This window comes from Macrosteles quadrilineatus, unplaced genomic scaffold, assembly GCF_028750875.1.
Source record: "Macrosteles quadrilineatus isolate MER2022 unplaced genomic scaffold, UCM_ALF_1.0 Scaffold_3__2_contigs__length_128488019, whole genome shotgun sequence".
Classification (NCBI taxonomy): domain Eukaryota; kingdom Metazoa; phylum Arthropoda; class Insecta; order Hemiptera; family Cicadellidae; genus Macrosteles; species Macrosteles quadrilineatus.
Window position 1 is genome coordinate 119222103 of NW_026542596.1, and position 14086 is coordinate 119236188.

General features: G+C 37.8%; 1 protein-coding gene across 4 annotated transcripts in view; it reads right to left on the bottom strand.

Moving 5' to 3' along the window:
• Positions 1 to 14086, bottom strand: part of LOC128991160 (ephrin type-B receptor 1-B-like) — a 237060-nt gene that overhangs the window by 90986 nt on the left and 131988 nt on the right. The window lies entirely within an intron of this gene.

Genomic DNA, 14086 nt, shown 5'->3' on the forward strand with positions numbered 1-14086 from the left:
AACTATCTTAGTATTGAAAACTAAAGAAAATGCTACAGTCTACGAGGCTTGTCCTACTATTTCCTTTAAGTAAAAAAGCTGGCTACAGCTGCTCCATACGGGACGTTTCTTCAGTAACTAAAGTCAATGACATATGGTACACCACATAACCATGGCAACAGCTGATTGCGGGTTCGAATTTCAGTCACACAAAGATAGACGATGTAGTTGTACACGCAACATTGCTTGATTTTATCGGCGTTTCTCATGCATGTTGTATTACTGTATCTTCCCCTTATAATTGAGCAAACTTTTTGTATAGACTCTAAATGGTAGCAGAAGCACAGATAAATCAGTTTAAAGTACCATCTATGTCTATCATAAGCTCGTTACCTTCAAACTCAAATGCCCACCGTTGTATATTTTGAACCAACACTTTGCTCGAAGATAAAGATGGTCAAAGTTTAAAAGCTATTTCGGTATTTCCCTATTATACCTAGTGGTTAAGCAATTGAACATGAATATTTACTCAAAAATTAGTCTTACGATGAAGATATAATCGAGTAACACTACCCATATGGTTATCCACCTTGCAATGTTCTTGATGGGAAACCCCTTGCGTAGCACGCGGACGTTTTCTATACTGTACTAAAACTAATTTTTCAAGTAAAAAAATTACTCCTCGAACAGAATCAGAGGGATAATTGACTAAAGTCTGTATGGTAGAACCTGTCTCCTGGCCGGGTCTACCGTGTCGTAACACTTCGGCCCAAGTAACACTTCGGCCCAGTAACATTTCGGCCCGAAATCCTCAGATGTGGCCTGAGGTCCAACTCTCTACCTGCCCACTAGTAACACTTCGTCCCAACAAAATATTTGACAGGTCTTCACTAACTATTTGGGAGGATTTAGGTTAGGTTAGGTTAGGTTAGTAACTCCATGGCGATTGGGCGACATTCCACCATAGGGTGGTTGCAAAGTATACAGGTCATGTACCTCTTACTACCTGAACTGCGTTCCTCAACCCTTGTAAATTTTTCGTCGGGCCGAAATGTTACTCCATTAGCTTATTTAATCATCTGTAAAAGCGAGTGGGACGAAGTGATACTGTTTTTCTAAGAAATTTGAGTTTGGCCGAAATGTTATACTGGGCCGAAGTGTTACTACATCGGGTCTACATGGGGAATGCCCAATGTCCCAGGTAGACGGAGGATCAGGAGACTGGTTCCAGCATACAGACTAGAGGACTAAACGTTCAAGAATGTACAAAGACTGCTCTTTTTCAAAACGGCGTAAACTTGATTCAAGTTGCACTAACAATAATATTAAAAAGAAAAATCGCCAAAAAATTTACAATAATATTGACTAAAATCTCAAAATAACCATTATATCGAACTACAGCTTACAAACAACAAACCAAAGCAATATTCCCTCATGAAAGCTTGATACTGTCTGACTCATCGCTGAATCAATAGCCATGAGATCCTCTTCGGCAAGTTATTTGCAAGGATCGTGTCTAGTAACCATTGGTCTAATACAATCACCTACCTTGTTAACATTTACATAACCCAGTTCGGAATCACCGGATGAAAGGCCTGTCTAGCAGAAACTCCTTCGTCATCGATTAGTGAGGCTAACTAGCTCTATGATTTATACTCTAAGTGTTGAGATTTGCAAGTTTAAGGAAGGAAAGTTTTTTTTTTATTTGGATTAGTTCAGTTTTTATAGGATAGGTGGGAATAAGTGAATTTAAAAAAGTTTGATCAAGACGACTGAATTTGTCAAATTCAGTGTTATTGTACAAACTCAACAAAAAAAAATCAAATACCAATTGATTGGTAAATTGGTTTAATGGAAAAATGAATCAAATCATACAATAGTAATTTTAAACCCGCCACAACCTACAGTACACTACTCCTTCGGTAAGTACATGATACTGTACATAGATGTCCTCGTATATTAGTAAATTCAATGCAGTTGTCTCAATTCAAGCATTTAAGCCACATGAGGGGAAAAATAATAAAAAAAGGGATTAAGAAAAATAAACCTAATTAAAATAACCTAAACCATCTTAATGTCTTCTTCGAAATAATTGAATTTTAAAAATTCTAAGCAGTTCAAAACAGGTATCTACAGCAAATCATTCAACTATATTTTTAATCTTCAAGCAACTCAATAGGGGCATAACAATCCAGTATATAATGATTATATTCGCCACACCTTACACTAAAGTTTAAGTTGGACAGGATTGCAAATTGAACTATAACAATCCCTCGAGCCAATACATAGATCATAGTGAAACCTGAAACCAAGGACTCGCGGAAACTCGCGTAGCAATCTGTCGAGCAATGTAAGTCAGGTGTTCACAATGAAATATCGACGTTGTTTAACGTGCAACAAACACAGGCAAACGGCCAAGTTAATATTGATCTAATGCGTAACCAATAAAATGCCGCAGACACACAATACGGGATGATTGCAATCCTCTAATGGAGTTCCCTCGCTCGACCACCATAACACAATTTCCCGCCGAAACAGACAGAACCACTCCCGCCAAATTCACCCCCTCATTAATACAATGTGGCAAACATAATCGACGTCTGCATAACAGTATTAAACATTGGTACGTACTGCGGAGTGCGGACTATGAATATATGACTGGGAAATATGGCGGACAGGCACGAAACAGCAATCTGTTGGTTCAATGCGCCGTTTTAAGCAATAAACGTATGAATTGATTTATATTGCGTGACAATCGCGGCGATTGGAAATGATGCGTTGCCAATTTGGAATGTTTTAACCGTTTGGTCATCGCTAATTTGTAGAGTAGCAGCCTATATGAGTAAAACTATGTGGTACGGTTTACGGTTATCTAAAAATTATTTTCATTTACTCCTCGTGACACAAAAACGTTATTTTCACGTTAACGTTAAGTTCAATACCTACGTCAATTAGTTTACATATCAGTTATTGTTATGGGTTTGAAAACTCAATGTTGAAGCATAAATCCTGAAGCCGAGATCAATATTTTATAAATTAAACTTTTAAACCAAAATATGCTGAGTTACCAGTAAAAGTAGTATACTGTGCACCAAAACAAATTTATCTACAGTAATTATTTCAGTGTCGATTTTGGTGTCCAGTTATTACTAGTTTTTCTGTTTACAAATCTTAGAAGGATTCGGATTTTCAGGTTTAAAAGTTAATTTGACATTAATCTATTTGGCATTTTCTGAATAAGAAGTGCTACGACTTATAAATAAAACCTAAATCCATTATACACCCCAGAAATAAACAATGTTAATTTTACTTAATTATATTTTTCATCTTCTGAACCAAATTAAATGCGTTGTACCATTGAATATTTCATTTTGTAAACATACTATCACACTACGCTAAATCCATTCACCCCAGAAATATACAATGTTAATTTTACTTTACTTTATTTAGCATCTTCTGAACCTTAGAATGAAATGCGTTGTGCCATTGACTATTCCATTGATAGTTGTAAACAAACACCGGTTTGTTACAATTGACACTCAAAGCTAACACACAACAGTTTAAAAATTAAATTCATCTAAAAAATGTATCAAACTATCCCGAAACTTTATCCACAAGGAGACAAAGCACACGGAATGCAAAAAAACAAACTTATGACCGGAACTAATAAAAAGCACCATTGAACCGCGCAGGGACAGCAGCGGTCAGAAAGGATGTGCCTTACGGTCGGGCGGTAATTAACTTGGCAAGGGTAATTATCTACAATGATACTGTAATTAGAACATAACTCAGAGGTGATTGTTGGTTCAGGAGGCCGGCGATCCATCTTGACTCTACAGGCGGTCTGGGCGAGCTCCGAGTACTGGAGCTGGAGTACTTACTCTAGTACACTGTACTTACTACAAGTAACATGTGCTGGAGTATTTACTGAATTACACTGTATTTACTACAAGTAACATGTGCTGGAGTACTTACTACAAGTAACATGTGCTGGAGTACTTACTCAAGTACACTGTGCTTACTCCTAGTACTGGGTGCTGGAGAACTTACCCAAGTACACTATACTTACTACAAGTAACATGTGCTGGAGTACTTACTACAAGTAACATGAGCTGGAGTACTTACTCAGGTACACTGTGCTTACTCCTAGCACTGGGTGCTGGAGTACTTACTCAAGTACACTATACTTACTACAAGTAACATGTGCTGGAGTACTTACTCAAGTACACTGTGCTTACTCCTAGTACTGGGTGCTGGAGTACTTACTCAAATACACTATACTTACTACAAGTAACATGTGCTGGAGTACTTACCCAAGTACACTGTGCTAACTCCGAGTACTGGGTGCTGGAGTACTTACTCAAGTACACTATACTTACTACAAGTAACATGTGCTGGAGTACTTACCCAAGTACACTGTGCTAACTCCGAGTACTGGGTGCTGGAGTACTTACTCAAATACACTATACTTACTACAAGTAACATGTGCTGGAGTACTTACCCAAGTACACTGTGCTAACTCCGAGTACTGGGTGCTGGAGTACTTACTCAAGTACACTATACTTACTACAAGGACAGTAAAAATCCCCTAAGATAAAAATCCTGTTTTTTTGTTTTGTAAAAGTGTGCTGGAGTACTTACTCTAGTACACTCTATAATACTTACTCAAGTAATTCACTTACTCAATAGTGTTTTGGTAATACGTAAAAAGTCTGGGATCACTCAGCAAATATTACCAACTTTCTATTAGTAACTTTTAAAATGTATGTCTTGGCTGAAATGAATTGATGTGTCACTTTTCCTTTATAACGATCACACCAGGTTTTTTTGTTATACTAACCTCGATGGGCAAGGTTAGGTTATTTGCACATTCAACAATACATTTACTTTCATTTTAAATGATTGGTTACTAAACCTAACCTGATGTTGCGGTATAGCATAAAGTTGCCTAATTAGTCAATAAAACAAAATCAAATAAAACAATTTATATAAATTTTTTAATAAGTTTTGAGACTTAATGCTGGAAAACTTAGATCTGATACGTCTGACAAAATTGCAAAAGAATATGGTTTAACACGAATAATCGAAGGAGATGAACAGTTCACTCCGGTTACAAAACGAATACTAGTTCATAAGAAGAAATTCTTTAATAGCACATAATTATACCGTATAAAAGGTGTAAAAGACGACACCAAAAATAAAGCAGTAATGAAAAATTGTGCAATAAAATAACAAGATGAGTTTTTTTACGGCTGGGGTGATAGCATATTCTTCCATTAATCTGTTCTGTTTGAAGTTATTTAGTTTCTTCTGCGTGACCATATTTCTCAATTTAATACTCGTTTATACCTTGTGGTTGACTCGTATGAGAGAAACTCGAATCTTAGTTTAACGATATCGAAAGCACTTTATTCAATCACACTGCAAACGTAACCAGAAGTTACGCAATCATTAACACCATACCTAACTAACCACGGAGGTGAAACGATATCTGTATGTTAAATATCATGATATCGACACTTTCCAGTCATTAATGTGTTGGATATGATATCGCAATGCTTCGCCCTGAAGGCAACTTTCGCGGCCACGGTCCAACAAACACATCAGGGCAACTACCGCACTTGGAAACTGACAAACAAATCAGCGTATATGCTACTTGTAACGACTGGAAACTTAGAAACTTGCTCCATAATAGTGTAAACTGACAAATACACCAACGAAATTACTAGTATTGTCTATTGGAAACTGACAATCTCTCCATCAATCGGTGAGGTTTCAAGTTCAATTGGCTCATAGAAACTTGGGAACTTGATAAAGGTTGGTCAAGCAGATTCTTTCTCTACTTTAAGGTATCATAAAACCTGTAGCACTTCAGACCACCAGTTGAAAATCGTTTTCCCCAAAATACAAAACATGCTATTGGTGGTAGTTTTACCTTAGTTTGGTTTAACTTTTAATATGTTAAAGCTCATTGCAAAACAGATGGGCTCAACATGTTGAAAATGTCTAATCGTTAACCTAATTAAAACCCTAAACCATCCCTCCCCTCCCTCTCTCCCCTTGACCATGATATAACCGGATAAGCATAATCCGAGAAGCGGTATTTCTAGTTACCATTAAATATGAGCCGGGGGTTGATTGAGAGTATAAATTACTTGGTATGGCCGAAATCTGCGAGTATAGTTTGCAGTGGTCGGGTTAAGGTATGGATATCCTTTCTGTGGGAAACCACCAGAGGGTGCTCATGCACACTGATGAAATTTGCGGCCCGTTTTTACAAAATCGTATAGCTTGAGATGGCACTGTAGCCAAATTACTGGTCGTCCATCGCTCTCTGTTTTCGTTTCTTTTGAAATTGAACCGTCCCGAAGGAAAATCACGAGTTTACTCTAGAGTTGAATTGAACTAACAAACAAAGCTATATCCTCTATAACGGAAACATTTAGAAATGAACTAGCCTGAGAGACCAGACAAAGAGGATGATGCAAGGAACCAAACCAGAACGAATCAGGAATGTTCATCGCCAGAGCGGATGTCTCGGACACTGGCTTATCCGTTACTGACGAATTAACACTGTATAAACACTCACAAAGAGTTCGTGGTACAAAGAATCCTTGATCGTTGTTGCTATATGTGGTTCACTTCGATCGACGTTTCTACAGATTTTGCCTATGCGAAATATACATGAAACTCCCACTATGCCTCCCTGAGTAGTATTTTTGCTAATCAGTTTTTATTTTATGAGTTATAGTTGTTTTAGTTGAGTGGCTGAGTAGTTAGTGTTCATCTAGTACTAAAAGGTCACCAGTGCGATCCTAAGAAGAGTTAGTATCTTTTTGGATGTTCGAAACTGGACTTCTTCGGTCCTTGAACATTTTTCTTTCAAAGTAAATAGTCTTAGCTAAAGAAATAGCAGATCTTAGTCAGTAACAAAGCTATCATTTTATCAGTTCAACAATCATCCTTCGTCGTTTTCGTAAACGCACTATAGTTTGTAGGTGTACACATATAATATCATCCGCTGGTAAAATACCCAACCTCAAAAAACACCAATCATGTTTTAAACAACCGACAGAAAATCCATCCTACATGCAATAATGAAATCCCAGACTGCAATAAGTTTGGGAAAAAGAAGAGTCGGCGAACTACTTTAAGCCTACACGTCGATAAGTTGTTATTATATAGGCAGTAAATTGGGGGAATTTCAATTGGAGGTATAAGAGGACGAAACGAGCCATTGTCCTTTGCGACTGATGTGACGGCCAACACAAACACAGCGAATGTACACACACGCACACACACACACCAACAAGCTCCCACGCAACCATTGTAAGACGAGCGACTAGCGCTGTTGGGATCAAATTCATATCACTTAAAGTTAGTTTGTGTAAAGATGCGTTGATCCAAACAGAATCTTTATATTTTCAAAAGTATCAAATTTGCCAGTTTTTGTTTTTCTTTTTGACTTTATAAACTTGACTTTTTGTCTTGTTGACTTTTTTTTTGTTGAGGCTTTATAAGTTTACCTTGTCTGAAGAAAAGTTTGACATATTACACTCCAATGTAGTAAGCATTGATTCGTTCATGATAACTTATCAGTACACTATGAATTCACACAAACGCATCCAATGTTTGCTAAAGGCTGGCTAAAGGTAACTTAACTCACTGTTGTCTAGTTAGAAGTTAGCTAGATACTGGCAATGATTATCTTACCGTATGAATTGTAAGCCTTGGAATTTCAATGGGAATGTTTCGCGTGTTGATGTTTTTATCATGTCCTCTTACATCATGTAAAACAATTATGAACAAGGTGCTGATTCTGTGTTAAACTTAAATATATTTTTTTACGATTAGCTCAAAAAACGTCCACACAACTCGGGAAAGAGGACGATGGAGTATCGGGTACTTAATTTATATTGAAATATAAACTAGACGAAGATTCTGTTTGTATTTAAATACAACTTTTGTCAACGATTGGAAAACAAAGGGACTAGAAGAAAGTTAATGCAAACGTTTTAGGAGACGCTAATTATGTATTTAAATCAACATTTTTCGACGATTAGCTCAAAATGAACCCCGTCGGAAAAGTCGGGGTTAGAGACGGAGCCTTGATGAGACCCGTCTTCATTAATCATTGTCCCGGTAACAGGTAGAAAGAGACAAACAGACATCAAGGAACGAGCGACGGACAAAAAGGTAATCTGGTAATGAGCTGGGGCTAATATCACGTGTACAGGGCTTTGTTGTCGTGTACACAGACACATGTACACACACACGTACACGTACACGACGAGGGGCGGCGACCTATTCCAAACATTACGAGTTGTCCCTACAAACTGACTAAGGTGAGATGTCAATGTTTCATATGCGTTTTCAACATCTGAACATCTGAAGATTGATCCTGTGTCTTATTTTATTTTCTCCCACTCTCACTCTACATAGTATTTATATTCGGAAAGTATTGTTTTCGTCAACATTTTCTAAAACAAGTTTTGGGTAGTACGTTTTGGGTCCCCTGATCCAAAAAGAGGTTTTCAAAATGTTTCAATATTTTTACAATAATAATTGTAGCCTACCGGCAAAATAATGATAAAAGCATGTAGCCAGTTAATATTGGATTTATTTAACTACAGTATACTACATTATGCAAACGTTAGTTCTCACTTTTGTGCACGTAAAGAAAATGAAAACATTCCGTTTTAGAATCAAGATACGTTATTGAACAAGCAGTATTGAAATATGGAATTGGACTGAATAAAGGTGAATAAAGAGAGGGGTCGTTGTATTTGTACTTTTTCCAATTCTGGGTAAAAAGAACAAAAGAAGCAGTGTCGGGTTCGGGGTTCACAATAATTGAGAGTATTTTTTGCAGGAGTGTTTTCAGAGTTACAATGGGTTGAATCCAAAAGATCATTATTGGACGGAATCAATCTACTTTTTCCTACAATTTCAAAGATATGCGAGGAAAAACTACGAAATAATCTATGATGTTGTTTAAGGCAGAGAATTTGTATCTGCTTCAAACGGAATATTAATAAAATTTTTTAGAATATTCATTAGAACAATTAATGTATTACAATTAGAATATTTATACAGTTTTATGTACCACCTGACTTTCAATCTTTAAGCTAACTCTGTAAAACATTTTATTAATGATTTGTATTTGTAAGTTCTCTGCAGTCTACGTGAATGATATATATGTATACGAAAGAATGACAGAAATGATACATAATATTGTATTATCTTTTTCGTATGCTTACTTAAAACACAATATGTATCCTTCTTGTATGTATTTAAGAGTACAGAATCTTTTTACTCTGTAGGTACATATAAGTGATATTCACACCATCTACCTGTCAAATGTGTCGTTCTATTAAGAAATACAAACTTTCAAGAGTAGGGATTTTTTTTAATCTGTTAAATTAACTACAACAGTATCAAAACGTGTTCAAGGTTATTTAAAGATTAAATGGGCTTTTTAAAATTCACTTTTCCCGTTGTAATTCAACGTAATTCTACCAATCTAAATCTCGTGTAGACGCTAAGGAGCTCATGGCACGTTTTGAGTCACACGTCTCACACCTGTTTCCATACGTGTTTATGGTGATTTAAACATTAAAATTCCGTGTGTCAGTGAGTTGGTGAGTTAGTGAGTGACAGGTCACCCACGTGGCTCATTGTATCGACCAGGTCTGGCTCTGCGTTGTGTCACGTTCAGCCCCTACAACCCCCTGCCTACCCTCGCTCTCAAACACTCATTAAATCCAATGTATACAGCGATCAAGTCCGGCTAGGCAAGGTGACAATTAATATCAAATGTTCCACATAGATACAAAACTATATATGCCAGACCTTTTTTAGAAGAGGGCCACCGTTTAAACTGTGGAATAACTACAGTTTAGGATCGGTTTAGGTTAGGTTAGTTGAGCTTTACTCGCATGTTTTTTTAAATTTATTTACTGACCAGAAATATTCACATAAACTCTAAAAATAACATAACTTTAACTGTTGCTTTTCCACAATTTAAATAGTGGCGGCACTCTTCCGAAAAATACCCTATATGCCTTAAATTGAGTCCCATACACTTTATTTTCTTTTCTATTGCAAATAATAACTGCTCAAACATACATAGATGAGTATTCTTGTCACCAATTGTATCAATAAACGTTATAAAACTTTGGATTCTCTACACTCTTAGTACAGACGAACCTCGTTTCCTCGTCTCTTATGTATGCCATTGAATAATACTTGTAATCAAGGTAGACTTCTTACAGAGGTTTGCAATAACACGTGATCAAGGGTAATATTAAATCGAAGCATATTTGAGAATGACTTATTCCCTACAATTCCACTGCATCTTTCATCCACCCATGGGACCAGACACCCATTTCTCGGGTCGCCCACTTGAGGTGGGTGGGATCGCAGATCGGCGGGGTTCCACATAACCCTTGGACAATTTCCCAGTGTCACGGCCCCTTGTTTGTTTGCATCGCAACGGCCACGCGTAAAGAAGAAAATAATTGCAGCATTAAGCCGAGAGCCGTGGGCCGAGCGCACGACGCGCACACGGTTCCATCTCGCCCCGACATGTTTATACCGCGACTATAAAAACAACTACACTATATATTTCCGAACAGGCGAGTGCATAAATAACCTTCTCTGTGCGCTCCCGGTGTTCGGTTCTTATCTAGGAATCTCAATTGTCTGTTGTATCGGGAGTGCGTGGTTTGGTTGATTGATTAAAGTGTATGTTAATATTTAAAACATGGTTCACGTATGAAAATGAAATCGTATTGATTCTATGGCAGAACGGAAAATGTGTTAGTATTGCTCATAGACTAATATATTATTAGGTGAATATCTGTTAATTGTAGTTCTTATAAGGACTGGCTTTTAAATTTTTGAGATGTATTTTGCATAATACCTTTAAAATAGAACGGAAATCAGTAATCAAACCTTCATGACATTTTGTATCCAAAGCCGATTCCAACACTACCAAATTAAATTAACCTAAGTCTTCGATTTATATTTGTTCCATCCATCACTTGATACACGTTCATTATTGTAAAGAATTGTGTTAATAGAGTAGAGCGTGGTGAAAAATAACGTTAGTATAACGTCCGAAATGGTTTTGCAGAGCTAAAACTTTAAAAAAATCTCAAGCTGGCAAAATCTCATTTTTGGCCGTAGGTATGAAATATTCTACTATCTGTGTGTTTTGTTGTAATATGACAACAATAGACGTGTAAACTTGGTGATGGAAGTTGGTCCTTCGAAACAATCCTCCTCTGGATAATGTGAAGCAGCATTCCGTATTGAAATCCAGTATTTCAGGGCGAGCATTTAAAACTAAACCAAACTAAAAGTTACCAATTTGTTGAACGTTTTTTACTGAATCCTTTGGTTTACTGCAGCGACTGGTCGCGCACCTATCACCGTCGCCCATCACCCGCGTCCGCTCAGGCGATACAGCGATTTACGAGGCCCAATCGCGGCGACGTTTTTCACGCGATTTAATCAAATAATAAAGCTCGTTAGATCACTGCGGACAGAGAATAAAACAAGTGTTCTAATTAAGCGGATCTGCTGGAACTGCGGGGCCGCATGGTACAGAGCACGCCTGCGACTCGGATGGCAGCGCCGAGGGCGACGATGACCCGATCCCCATTAATTAACATTCAATAGCGGATATATGACTGGGTCACTCGTATCCGCGGGCTGCCAACATATGTTACACGCTTCAGGCTGACTATGGTGACAGCCTGTATGTCTTGCAGAGTAGTTAAACGGGGTTTAAGCTGTTGATTTATTTTTATTTAACTCTTAGTATTAAAACTTGCGGGTAAAAAAGAAATTACTGTGGGTATGTGGGGAGGAAAAGTGCTTCAATTGTCTAGAGAACTGTAATTATCATGGATACGATAAGGTAACATATTTTACAACTCGTTCATATAAATTGGTTGCATAATTTTGATAAATTTGTATTTTAAAGTATCAAAGCAATTGCCAAAGATTTTTTTTTTATATTGCCTATGCTGGATTAATTAAACCACCTATTTTTTAAGAACTAAAAACTTTGACTGTCATTAAATTATTAGGCCTATCAGTTTTATTCAAGTTGTTTAACTTAAGTTATAGCACTCACTCACTGACTTAGTTTATAAAAAAATACTCATATCCCTAAGACCAAATATTTCAAACTCCAGCACTTTTATTTTTTTTAGTGGAATATACGAAATAGCCTCAAACATTAGTAATTAACTGGATTTAACGGTTGCAATTCTATCACGGCTCTCAAACGTAGGCTTCTGAGAGATTGAGGTTTGATATTTAGTACGAGGCTTTATGAGCAATGAAACGTAGACTACCATAAACCACGAGACGAAGATGATGTCAATGTTGTACGGCAGTGTAGAGTACAATTTATAAAATCGTTTTTTTGCTCGTCTTTTTTTAAGAATTCACATTAAATTTTGTATTTAAGGAAGAAAATTAGTAGGCTACAGGATTGGCAGAGGACCATGTAGAACAGGATGATAGTTGTTCGTTGGTGGTGATGGTTAGTTTAAATTGTTCAAAGAAATGTGATGACATATTCCTTGCTGAAAACTGGATTGCATGCTGAACAAACTACTCACCCGAAAAACCTCAACAGACTTCTTTACCAAGGACGCCTGAACGCATCCTGTATTTCCCTGTGACAAAATGCTTATCCAAACACAATCCTTCCCAAGGGTACCTGGATGCAACTTTTACAGTGTCAGTACTCTGTGCCGACGAGGCTCTCAGCCACGGAAGGCCGAGTACACAACGCACGCTCCCAGATTGTAAACGTGACGCCAGCGACCGCAGCGTCCAATTATGTATTTGTTGCGGTTTAGTCCGGGAATGTCCTCAGTTGGTTCTCGTTGGCCACAATCATGATGATCATGACGAGGCCGAACGGTAAATGTAAATGACAGACGAGTGTTTACATCCGCGCCGACTCGACGATTCGACGCCCACAAACAGTCATTACGGATTCCGATTGTCTTCCGTGATACTTCAATTTATGTTTACACGGTTGGCACCATTGAATAATGGAGAATTGTAGGAAACACCCTACGCCCATGGGGTGATCTAATGTCTGGCTCTATGCGTTACTTGCAGAGGTTGCAAGTAGATTTACTTCCATTCAAACAATACAAAGTAGGAAGTTCTATCATGGGCCTTATTTGATTTAAATGAGCAGAAAAAAAATACTGGAGAACATTCACTAAAGTTTTCACTAGTTATTAAGAGTAATAATTTAGAGTAACTGAAGAGAATTTCTGATACATCGGTTTTTGTCTTTTGTGATATTATGGACGTGGTTTCAAGGGTTGGCCAAACTCGGTGGTTTAAGTAAGAAGCAAATAAAAGGACTGGAGAAAATATTTAATGAAGTTTTTTTTCGAGAAGTAATTAAGACTTACTCTGTAGGAAATTTTAAATCTTTCGGTTGTATCGTATTTATTTGTCTTTGACTATTTATAATTCGGTCCTATATGGCCCTAGTTTTCAACAATGTCAAATTATGAATTTGAATTCCTAAATGGAAAACTACGAAGACCTATATACAAGCCTACATGGGAGCAGCAGTGACCAATGCACGGACATATTTAGATTTTGACCTGACCCGTGACCGCTCCCATACAGTTTGCGCGGATGGTGGATGGAGGATGAGGTAGAGGATATGCACAGTGGCGGGGCCGGGGGCAGAGCTCCGCCCACCAGCACCGGTCCTGCTGCCAATTAAACTGAGACCTCTTGGCCACACACCACACACCTCTGCATCTTCACATCATAGCTGTGTCTGGTGGCCGAGCTTTGCTTTGGTGTAAGCCTCTACACAAGATCAGCAAGGTGGGCAAGCTTTGCAGAGGGAAATACTGTTTGTTCACACCTCTGCAACATCACCACATCAGAGCTGTATGACTAGTGCTCAAGCTTTGCATGAGGAGCAAAGATGTGTTCTACTGTTCTACACAACACATCACTTATCTGGTGGCTAAGCTTTGCTGGTGAAACAACTGTCTTTTGACACTTCTGGATCCTCACTTCATAGTTGTGTGTCTGGTGGGTGAGG